At 36.4% G+C, this 12700-nt stretch overlaps 1 long non-coding RNA gene across 1 annotated transcript in view; it reads right to left on the bottom strand.

Moving 5' to 3' along the window:
* Positions 278–12700, bottom strand: part of LOC110266170 — a 22497-nt gene continuing 10074 nt past the window's right edge. Inside the window, exons 2-3 of the long non-coding RNA XR_002353178.1 lie at positions 1377–1387; positions 278–290 (exon numbers count right to left, since the gene is read on the bottom strand). This is a non-coding gene — a long non-coding RNA (uncharacterized LOC110266170). The remainder of the gene's footprint in view (positions 291–1376; positions 1388–12700) is intronic.

Raw genomic sequence — 12700 nt, 5'->3', positions numbered from 1 at the left:
CTAGTACAATAGTAAAAAGTTCTATTTATGCTAAACTAGTTACTAGGGTTTACAGAAATGAGTAGATGATGCAGAAATCCACTTCCGGGCCCACTTGGTGTGTGCTTGGGCTGAGCATTGAAGCTTTCACGTGTAGAGGTCTTCCTTTGAGTTGAACGCCAGTTTATAACTTGTTTCTGGCATTTAACTCTGCTTTGCAACTTGTTTCTGGCGTTTAACGCCAGTTTGCGTCATCTAAACTCGGGCAAATCATGAACTATTATATATTGCTCGAAAGCCCTGGATGTCTACTTTCCAACGCAATTGAGAGCGCACCATTTGGACTCCTGTAGCTCCAGAAAATCCACTTTGAGTGCAGGGAGGTCAGAATCCAACAGCATCTGCAGTCCTTCTTCAGCCTCTGAATTTGATTTTTGCTCAAGTCCCTCAATTTCAGCCAGAAAATACCTGAAATCACAGAAAAATACACAAACTCCTAGGTGGGGATCCTGTGGGGTCCACAGATCCAGAGGGGTCAAGGATGTAACATCCCTGCTCCTATTAGGCGTGTAAACGCCCTTGCATTGCAATCTTGGCGTTTAACGCCAGACTGCTGCCTGTTTATGGCGTTAAACGCCCAAATGTAGCTTGTTTCTGGCGTTTAACGCCAGACAGATGCTTGTTTCTGGTGTTAAATGCCAACTTGGTGCTTGTTTCTGGCGTTAAACGCCAGAATGCTCTTCCTCCAGGGTGTGCTATTTTTAATGTTGTTTTTCATTCTGTTTTTGATTTTTCAGTAGTTTTTGTGACTCAACATGATCATCAACCTAAAAAAACATAAAATAACAATAGAAAATAAATAGATATAATTAAATAACATTGGGTTGCCTCCTAACAAGCACTTCTTTAATGTCAATAGCTTGACAGTGAGCTCTCATGGAGCCTCACAGATGTTTAGAGCATTGTTGGAACCTCCCAACACCAAACTTAGAGTTTGGATGTGGGGGTTCAACACCAAACTTAGAGTTTGGTTGTGGCCTCCCAACACCAAACTTAGAGTTTGACTGTGGGGGTTTTGGTTGACTCTGTAGTGAGAGAAGCTTTTCATGCTTCCTCTCCATGGTTACAGAAGGAGAACCTTGAGTCTTAAATACAAGGTAGTCCTCATTCAGTTGAAGGACCAACTCTCCTCTGTCCACATCAATCACAGCTTTTGCTGTGGCTAGGAAGGGTCTTCCAAGGATGATGGATTCATCCTCATCCTTTCCAGTGTCTAGGATTATGAAATTAGCAGGGATGTAAAGGCCTTCAACCTTTACTAACACGTCCTCTACTAGTCCATAAGCCTGTTTCATGGATTTGTCTGCCATCTCTAATGAGAACTTGGTAGCCTGTACCTCAAAGATTCCTAGTTTCTCCATTACAGAGAGTGACATTAAGTTTATTCCTGACTCCAGGTCACACAGAGCCTTCTCAAAGGTCATGGTGCCTATGTTACAGGGAATTAGGAATTTACCAGGATCCTGTTTCTTTTGAGGTAGAGTTTGCTGAACCAAGGCATTTAGTTCCTTGATGAGCAATGGAGGTTCATCCTCCCAAGTCTCATTACCAAATAATTTGGCATTCAGCTTCATGATTGCTCCTAAATATTGAGCAACTTACTTTTCAGCAATGTCTTCATCTTCTTCAGAAGATGAATAGTCATCAGAGCTCATGAATGGTAAAAGGAAGTTCAATGGAATATCTATGATCTCTAGATGAGCCTCAGATTCCTTTGGTTCCTCAAAGGGAAACTCCTTATTGGTCACTGAACGTCCCAGGAGGTCTTCCTCACTAGAATTCACGTCCTCCTCCTCCTCTTTGGGTTCGGCCACACCAAGTAAGGTAATGACCTTGCACTCTCTTTTTGGATTCTCTTCTGTATTGCTTGAGAGAGTACTAGGAGGAGTTTCAATGACTCTTTTACTCAGCTGGCCCACTTGTGCCTCCAAATTTCTAATGGAGGACCTTGTTTCATTCATGAAACTTAAAGTGGCCTTAGATAGATCAGAGACTATATTTGCTAAGCTAGATGGATTCTGCTCAGAATTCTCTGTCTGTTGCTGAGTGGATGATGGAAAAGGCTTGCTATTGCTAAACCTGTTTCTTCCACCATTATTAAAGCCTTGTTGAGGCTTTTGTTGATCCTTCCATGAGAAATTTGGATGATTTCTCCATGAGGAATTATAGGTGTTTCCATAGGGTTCACTCATGTAATTCACCTCTGCTATTGCAGGGTTCTCAGGATCATAAGCTTCTTCTTCAGAAGATGCTTCTTTAGTACTGTTGGATGCAGCTTGCACTCCATTCAGACTCTGAGAAATCATATTGACTTGCTGGGTCAATATTTTGTTCTGAGCCAATATGGCATTCAGAGCATCAATTTCAAGAACTCTCTTCCTCTGAGGCGTCTCATTACTCACAGGATTCCTTTCAGAAGTGTACATGAACTGGTTATTAGCAACCATGTCAATGAGTTCCTGAGCTTCTGCAGGTGTTTTCTTTAGGTGAATGGATCCACCTGTAGAATGGTCCAATGACATCTTTGATAATTCAGACAGACCATCATAGAATATATCCAGGATGGTCCATTCTGAAAGCATGTCAGAAGGACACTTTTTGGTCAGTTCCTTGTATCTCTCCCAAGCTTCATAGAGGGATTCACCTTCTTTATGTTTGAAGGTTTGAACATCCACTCTAAGCTTGCTAAGCTTTTGAGGAGGAAAGAACTTGGCTAAGAAAGCCGTGACTAGCTTATCCCAAGAGTTCAGGCTGTCTTTAGGTTGAGAGTCCAACCATATTCTAGCTCTGTCTCTTACAGCAAACGGGAAAAGCATAAGCCTGTAGACCTCGGGATCAACCCCATTGGTCTTAACAGTGTCACAGATCTGCAAAAATTCAGTTAAGAACTGAAAAGGATCTTCTGATGGAAGTCCATGAAACTTGCAGTTCTGTTGCATCAGAGAAACTAATTGAGGTTTAAGCTCAAAATTATTTGCTCCAATGGCAGGGATTGAGATGCTTCTTCCATGTAAATTGGAATTTGATGCAGTAAAGTCACCAAGCATCTTCCTTGCATTGTTATTATTTTCGGCCATGTCTCCTTCTTTTTCGAAATTTTCTGTCAGATTTTCTCCAGAGAGTTGTGCTTTAGCTTCCCTTAGCTTCCTCTTCAGAGTCCTTTCAGGTTCAGGATCAGCTTCAACAAGAATGTTCTTATCCTTGTTCCTGTTCATATGAAAAAGAAGAGAACACAAAAGAAAATATGGAATCCTCTATGTCACAGTATAAAGATTCCTTATGTAAGTATAAGAAGAGAAGAATAGAAGGAAGAGAAGAGAAGAACTCGAACGCAGAGAAGAAGATGGGGTTCGAATTATGTGTAGAAGATAAGTGTTAGTAGATAAATAAATAATTAGTAGGAGATGACAGAGGGAAGAATTCAAAAAATAAATAAAATAAAATAAAAATATTTTTGTTTTCAATTTAAAATTAAAGTTAAAATTCGAAAATAAAAAAATGAAATTAAATTAAAATTTAAAACAATTAATTAATTAAAAAGGAATTTTGAAAAAAGAGGTTAGTGATTTTCGAAAATTAGAGAGAGAATTAGTTGGGTAGTTTTGAAAAAGATAAGAATCAAACAAGATAAGATTAATTGAAAAAGATTTGAAAATCAATTTTGAAAAGATAGGAAGTTGGAAAAGATTTTGAAATTGATTTTGAAAAAGATGTGATTGAAATTTATTTTGAAAAAGATTTGAAAAAGAAATTTAAAAAGATTTGATTTTGAAAATTAAAGTTGATTACTTGACTAACAAGAAACAAAAAGATATGATTTTAAAATTTAAAGATTGGACCTTTCTTACTAGGCAAGTAACAAACTTAGAATTTTTGAATCAATCACATTAATTGTTAGCATTAATTTCGAAAATATGAAATAGAAATACGAAAAAGATTTTGAAATTAAAGTTTGAAAATTTCGAAATTATGAAAGAAAAAATGAAAAAAATTTGATTTTTGAAAAAGGTTTGAAAAAGATAGAATTTTTAATTGAAAATTTGATTTGACTCATAAGAAACAACTAAATTTTAAAAAGTTTTGAAAAAGTCAACTCAAATTTTTGAAAATTTATGAGATAAAAAGGGAAAGATATTTTTTTGATTTTTGAGTTTTTAATGATGAAAGAGAAAAACAACTAAATGACTCAAAACATAAAAGTTTTGGATTAAAACAAAAGATGCATGCAAGAACACTATTAATGTCAAGATGAACACCAAGAACACTTTGAAGATCAAGATGAACATCAAGAACATGTTTTTGAAAATTTTTTAAGAAAAGAAAAACATGCAAGACACCAAACTTAGAAATTTTCAATGTTTAGACACTAACAAATTAAAAATGCATATGAAAAACAAGAAAAGACACAAAACATAAAAAATTAAAGATCAAACAAAGAAGATCATCAAGAACAACTTGAAGATCATGAAGAAGACATGCATGAGTTTTCGAAATTTTAAAGAAAAATTAAAAGCATGCAATTGACACCAAACTTAAAAATTGACACTAGACTCAAACAAGAAACATAAAATTATTTTTGGTTTTATGGTTTTATAATTTTTTTGTAATTCTTCTGAATCTCCGCTTTCCTACTGCTTTCATCCAATCCTTCATACTCCTTTTCATGGCAAGCTGTATGTTGGGCATCACTGTTGTCAATGGCTACTTTTCGTCCTCTCAGTAAAAATGGTCCAAGATGCGCTGTCACCGCACGGCTAATCATCTGTCGGTTCTCGATCCTGCTGGAATAGGATTTAGTAATCCTTTTGCGTCTGTCACTACGCCCAGCACTCGCGAGTTTGAAACTCGTCACAGCCATCCCTTCCCAGATCCTACTCAGAATACCACAGACAAGGTTTAGACTTTCCGGATCTCAAGAATGGCCGCCAATAATTCTAGCCTATACCACGAAGACTCTGATCATAAATCAGGAGGCTAAGAGATACACATTCAAGCTTGTTTGCATGTAGAACGGAAGTGGTTGTCAGGCACGCGTTCATAGGTGAGAATGGTGATGAGCGTCACATAATCATCACATTCATCATGTTCTTGTGTGCGAATGAATATCTTAGAGAAGAAATAGGCTTGAATTGAATAGAAAAACAATAGTACTTTGCATTAATTCATGAGGAACAGCAGAGCTCCACACCTTAATCTATGGTGTGTAGAAACTCTACCGTTGAAAATACATAAGAACAAGGTCCAGGCATGGCCGAATGGCCAGCCTCCCCAAATGGCATATGAATTCGAAAATAGGGAAAAAGACTCCTAGTACAATAGTAAAAAGTTCTATTTATGCTAAACTAGTTACTAGGGTTTACAGAAATGAGTAGATGATGCAGAAATCCACTTTCGGGCCCACTTGGTGTGTGCTTGGACTGAGCATTGAAGCTTTCATGTGTAGAGGTCTTCCTTGGAGTTGAACACCAATTTGTAACTTGTTTCTGGCGTTTAACGCCAGAATAGGGCAGAGAGCTGGCGTTAAACGCCAGTTTGCATCATCTAAACTCGAGCAAAGTATGGACTATTATATATTTCTGGAAATCCCTAGATGTCTACTTTCCAACGCAATTGAGAGCGCGCCATTTGGACTTCTGTAGCTCCAGAAAATCCACTTTGAGTGCAGGGAGGTCAGAATCCAACAGCATCTGCAGTCCTTCTTCAGCCTCTGAATCTGATTTTTGCTCAAGTCCCTCAATTTCAGCTAGAAAATACCTAAAATCATAGAAAAACACACAAACTCATAGTAAAGTCCAGAAATATGATTTTTATTTAAAAACTAATAAAAATATATTAAAAACTAATTAAATTATACTAAAAACTATGTAAAAACAATGCCAAAAAGCGTATAAATTATCCGCTCATCAGATTCTCATGTGATGCCATGCTGAAACAATGAAAGTCCTTAAGGTATGATGGTAGTTTTCTATCCCTCTCAGACCTTCTCAGGATAGGCTGAGTTGGTTCAGATTGAATGTGATCAACATAAGGCATAAGGGCAGCAGCATTATAACTATTTTCATGAATGTATGATGCAGATGCAGATGATGTAGAGTTCTTACTAATGTCATTATTCAAAGATGAAAGAGAGTTATTGTTATTAGAGACATCAACAGTGATTTTAGGATGTGATGATGTATGAATAATATCCTCATAATGTGATGTAGAAGGCAATTGCAAATCAAGAAAATGATCAAAATCTGTTGGACTAAAAGTGTTGTAGGTGAGAATTTGAGTTTGCATGAGTCCTAGTTGTTGTTTGAACAGATCTAAAAGGAAAAATATATTCAAAAAATTATGTATTTCTAGGATCTAGTTTTGTCCTACCAGCTGTAAGTGTTGAAGCAAACACAAGACAACCAAAAACTTTAAGCTCATTTAGATAAGGTTTTGAATGAAATAAAGCCTCATATGGAGTTATATTGTTCAAAAATACAGTAGGTAATCTATTAATTAAATGAATTGAGTGTTGCACAACATAATGCCAAAAACATTTGGGAACATTTAAATGAAATAGTAATGCTCTTGCAACTGTCAGTAAGTGCTTATGCTTTCTCTCCACAACGTCATTTTGTTGTGGAGTTTCAACACAAGAAGTTTAATTCTTTTGCTGAATTGTGTTTGCATAAGTTGGACAAAGTCTTGAACCAATTTTCTAGTTTCATATTTCAATTTCATGCAATAAATCCATGTGAACTGAGTTTTATCCTCAACTATAGTTAGAAAATATTTATGACCTAAAGTTGATTGAATATAAAGAGGTCCCCAAATATCAATATCAATATAAAATAAATCAAAAGCATTTTCAGAATTTGTATTGTTTGTTGTGAAAGGTAATTTCCTCTGTCTAGCATATTGACAAGAATCACAAACATGTGAAGAAGTAATGCAATCAATAAAAGGAAACCTATTTTCCATGGTAATCATTCTGCTGTAAGGTAAATGACCTAGTCTAGCATGCCAAAAAGCTCCTAGATCTTGCTGTACACCGAGAGTTACAGATTGTATCCTAAAATCTAATAAAGGCAGTTTCATAGGTTCAACATTCATCACATATAGGTCTCCTTGCATCTCATCTTGTCCAATCATCTTCAATTAAGGAAGTGCCTGTATCTCACAGTAAGAATTAGTGAATCTAAATTCACAATGTAATGATTTAGTAAGCTTGGAAACAAAAATCAATTTATATTTAAAGTGAGGTATGAATAAAACATTGGTAAGGATCAAAGAGGTTGACAATTGCACAATTCCACAAATATTTGTAGAGGTCTTAGATCCATCAGGTAGATTAACCAAAACAGGCTTTATATGATAAAAAGTTTTAAAAAAATCTTGAAGATAATTGTAAAACCCACAAAGTTAGAAGATAATTAATTATTATTTAAAAAAATTAGAAATATGACTTTGATAGTTTAATAAGATAGGGCTAATTAAAATAAAAATTTTGACACTAATTTTAAAGAATTTGGCCCAAGATTGGGCCAAACAGAACGAACTGGGTCCAAAATGGGCCCAAGGCCCAGCCCAAGTCTCATAAAACTTAAGAGAGCTCAGCTCTCTTCTCTTCCCATAAGCTAAACACGCTAGGGAAACACAATTGGGGTGGAGGAGCAGGAACAAACCCTTGTCCTTAATTCAATTTGCTCTAACTTTCTACTCAGAGTTTCGATCGTCGCACCATTTGCGACCACACGACCACTGCGTTGAGCTCTACGAATCTATTGAAAAAATTTCATAAGTAAGCCTCACTCTCACTCCAGTTGCTCCACCCCTTGAAATTTGAAATTTGTAAGTATATATGTTGAGATTTTGTTAGTTTTGGTACTTTAGGTTCGATTTAGTTTGCGAGAATTGTTGGGTTTGGTTCGTTTGGTTCGTGGGTACGGTAAGAATTCTCAACCCATAGTGAATTCATTGGTTAAGTATGTGGGTATTGAATTTTGTATATGTATATGTGATAAATGTGTTAGGTGTATGTATATATGTGATATGAAGCAATTGGATATGTTAGAAGCTTAATTGGAAGCTTGGGATTTGGTGCTAGTTGCTGAAATTGGTGTTGAGGACTTGCTTCTTGCCTAAGTGGGTTGTCTTGGGTTATACGAGGAAATCGGCCAAGGTATGGTTTAGGTTTCTCGTATTTAATATATAATGTCTTGTGAAAACTTAGGCTAGAGGACCATAGGATAGGTTGGAAGGATTAAGTATATTGAATGCTTAGCACTTGTGAAAATGATTGATGATATGGATTGAGCATGTGTTGGTGATCATTGTTGTGGTGGAAATAAAATGCTAAAATGGTGATTGAATAATGATTGACATGTTGATGATGTTGCTTATGCATATATGATGGATTGTTGATAATCTTATTGATTAAAGTAAGAAATTTAGGTGTGAAATCATGTATCATTGAGGTATGATTGATTGTGGTTTGATGTGGAGATTTTTAGTGTTCTGTTAGTGTGATATGGTATGTTGCTGTGTTGAATATATGTATAGGAGGTTAGGATTGAGTTTGGTTTTTAATGAAAATAGAGGTTGAGGATTTTGTGAAAATTTAATTTTTGGCCGAACTTCGGCGATCCATAACTCGGCTTCCGGACCCCCAAATTGTTTCAAACTTATTTTATATGAAAATTGGGTTCATGAAGTTTACGCCATTCAAAGAACAGATGAAAAATATTTTAAAACGAGAAAGTTATGCGTGTCAAAATTTTGGTATGTAAAATTGAAATTCTGCAGACTTAGCCATTTTGACTAATCTACAATGCATGTGTACGCAAACCCCCTCCATATGCGGATGGGCATTTCTAGTTGGCATGCATGCATACGCAGACGAGGTAATGTGTACACATCATGGAAAAAAAAAAGGCCCTTGCGTATGCGAGCATGGGGCTTCATACGCGGACGTTTGATTCTGTCCAGCGTACTTGCGTATGCGGACGTGGTAATACGTACGCCTGAAGAGCAAATTGCACTCCCACACGTACGTGTGTCTCCTATTTCAGCAAACATGAATTTTATGTTTTAAAGCTTAATTTCAAACTTCTAAACCTCTATTTTCATTCTCTTAGCCTTAGATCTTAATAGTATGCCTAGTAATGAGAAGAAGTTAGGAAGATGTGGTGACTTGGGGGTGAAGTAATCTTGGAACATGACGAATTAAGAATGAAAAGTGCGAAGATGTGGCTGAATTTAGGGGTAAATGTTGAGATTGACAATGACTGGGTATGGCCGAAATGGTCGAGATGGCAAGGTTTGGGTGCGAACCCGCTTGTGTGTTAATTGAAAATGTGTTCGGATGGCAAGCTTAGGACGGAGGATTCCCTCTCTTGTCGTGATGGGGATGTAGGGAAGGTGGAAATGCACTCTCCTTCGTATTGTTTTCCCCACATTCTTCTCTGGTTGCAAGGTGGAAAGGCACCCTCCTTCGATGTAGAAAGGCACTCTCCTTCGTGAAACCTCCAGGAGAAGGTGGAAAGGCACTCTCCTTTGTTAAAGTTTCTCCTGGGGATGCGCAACCTAGAGACAAATGTTTGGGTTAGCTACCAGATGTGTTGGGTTCTAGCAAAGTACCCGATGCGTGAGCTCATGGCCAGTAGGATTGACATTCATCATATGCATATGTATGTTTTGTTTGCTTGTGCATTAATTGGGCTTGCCTATGTGATTATTATGCTTACTTGCTATATTTGTTACCTGCTGCATCTGTAATCTACTTTTGTTTGCTTTTTCTGCTTTGTTTGTCTGTGTGGTTCTACTAGAATTTGGGAAGATTGTGGAGGAAAGGAATAGTTGAGGGTTTTAGTTAGAATTTGGTTAAGTTTAAGAACCTTAGAAAATTACCCCTGTTTATGGTTTCCATTTTAATTATTTAAATTTTATAATTTAAGTGACAGAGTTCTAGGATTGCCTCTGGCTTTCCCAGGACCTTATATCTTATGTATGCGGCACCATTACCATGCTGAGAACATCCGGTTCTCATTCCATACGGATATTTGTGTTTTTCAGATGCAGGTCGCGAGGCACCTCGTTAGGCGTCTGAAGCTCTTGCAGCGAAGTAGGTCTTTTGGGATATTATCTTTTGTTTCTGTTTAGATATATGCTCCTATATATAACTCTCCTTTAGACTTGTTTTATTTTGTACCTCATAGAGGTTTATAGAGCACTTGAGACTCTTTTGTGTATTTTGGGCTTTGGACTTAATATGTATATATGTAAATACTCTCTAGCCAGCCTTAGTTTCGCAGGCTGAGCTTGGAGCTTGATTACTATGTATCCCTGATTCTCTACTCTTTTTGTATATATATATATATTTTGCGCTTAAGCTTTCTTCATACGCAAGTAAACATTATTCACGAGCGTTGCGTTTTTCGATTTAACAAATTTGCTTTACCCTTTTTTTCAAAGGCTCCTAGATATAAAACTTTTTCAACTATATTATATATATATTTTTTATTTTTAGAGGTCGTAATACCTCGCCACCTTTGTCTTATGACTTAAGCATAAGGCTCTTTGTGGTAGGTGTTACAATAACAGGCATGATTAGTAGCACCACTGTCTATTATCCAACAAGTTTTAGTAAAACATGCATTCAAAATATGTCTACCTTTTGGTTGAGTTAAGGTAGCTGAGGAAGTGATATGATTCACACTACTTGGAGCTGTCATGAGTGGTTACTGGAGAAATGCAATTAAAATTTGCTTCTGGTCTAGAGTTAGGACAAGAACAGTTTCATTACCACCTTCTTCTTGACCAGAATCAGTAATGCCACCACCAACACCTGAATCTTCAATTTCACCTTCAGTACTGATGTGATTTGCACTTTGTGCTTCCAATGTGCAGAAAAACCATTTTTCTGGTAGCAATTCTCAACCAAATGTCCAATTCTGTTGCAGTAAGTGCATAATTTAGAAGTGTATCATTTACCAAAAGTCTTCTGAGCAGTGTTTTTCTTGCTACCACCTCGACCTCTTCCTCTACTTCTTGAGGAAGAATTACCTCTTCATTGATGTTGTACTTTCATAGAATTTGTGATTATCTTTGTATCCAAAAAATTTGAACTTAGTTCCCTCTCTTGTTGAGTTAGCATTGCCAGAACAACATTGATGTCGGGGAAAGGTTTTAGTAGCATAATCTGAGATTTTACAGTAGAGTATTGCTCATAGAGACCTCTGAAAAATTTTACAACATATTCCTCAGAAGCATAATCCCTAAAAATTTTTAATCCACAGTTGCAGCCATTAACACAAGCTATACAGCTAGGGATTGTACGAAGGTTCTCTAATTCTTCCTAAACAGACTTTAATTTGGTAAAGTAGGAAGTAACAATTTAATCACCTTGCCTGATAGTGTAGAATTCCTCTTTCAGTTCTCCAACTCTAAAGACATCTCCATGTGAGTAACGATTCTTCAAGTCCTTCTACAGATCTGAAGCATTGCTAATCCACATACATCACACTCTTAGCAATTTCTGGAAAAGCGAGAGGTTGAGCTATGAAAGCAACACGTTATTGCAGCGATTCCAAGCTTCAAACAAAGATTGATTCTCAGCTGGTTTTGGAATCGAACCATCCAAGAACTTCACCTTGTTCTTTGATCTGAGTGCTCTCCATATATCGTGTGACCATTGGTAGTAGTTTTAAGAAGTAAGCTGAAGCAGAATCAAAACCGTACCTGGGCTTTCACTCAGATGTAGGTAATGGGCTGATAGGGTCAAAGATTGGAGAAGAAGAGTTTGATCTGTTGAGCTGAGCTTGAAATTGCGAGAACTAACGTATAAACGTTGTGAATCATTCAAAATCTGCAGCAGAATCTACTTGAGTGTTGGCATTTGAGCTATTTTCTTTGTTTGTCGCCATTGATGTAACATAGCTCTGATACCATATAAAATGGTATCAATCTTGAGCAGCAAATTAACAACAAATGGAGAAAGAGTTACTGTCAGCCAATGAAATGACTGCAGCAGAATGAAGAAGAAAAGGAAGAAAAGAATGATTAGAGAAGAAACCGAGAGAGAGAGAGAGAGAGAGAGAGAGAGAGAAATGTTATGATGATGAATATTCTGATTACAATTGAATAATACATCATAAGAACTTTACACTATACTATACAGTTTATATAGCTGTACAAAAAGTGTGAAAAGAATGAAAAAAAGAATAACAAACTATATATTAGCTAGCCCTAACAAACTAGCCAACTATACAATCTAACAAACAAACAAAAATATATTAACAAATCTTTTATGTTTGAAAATATTATTTTCAGCATCTATATTAACTAACAGAAACAATGAATATATGGAGTAGTTGAGTTCCAACGTAAATAGTTGAACTATAGGTGAATATAAGTATGATGTTAGTGGTAACATTGATAGAAGTTTGATTCTTGATCCGATGTCTCCTTTTCATCCAAAGCTTGTACATGTTCTATGTGTTGAGAAGATTTATGTGGTAGAATTTCTTTCTTTCTTCCTCTTTGTTTTTATTTGGCAATCGAAGTATCTATACTTTCTTTATAATTATCAAAATCGAACTGCTAATTGATCCGATCAGAACACTGAATTATTTTATTACTAGTTCAACAGTTAGATTAATGGTTAAGCTAATTAATTAACTCGATA

Source organism: Arachis ipaensis, chromosome B08 (genome assembly GCF_000816755.2).
Source record: "Arachis ipaensis cultivar K30076 chromosome B08, Araip1.1, whole genome shotgun sequence".
In the NCBI taxonomy this organism is placed as follows: domain Eukaryota; kingdom Viridiplantae; phylum Streptophyta; class Magnoliopsida; order Fabales; family Fabaceae; genus Arachis; species Arachis ipaensis.
This window is presented reverse-complemented; position numbering and strand designations above follow the sequence as displayed.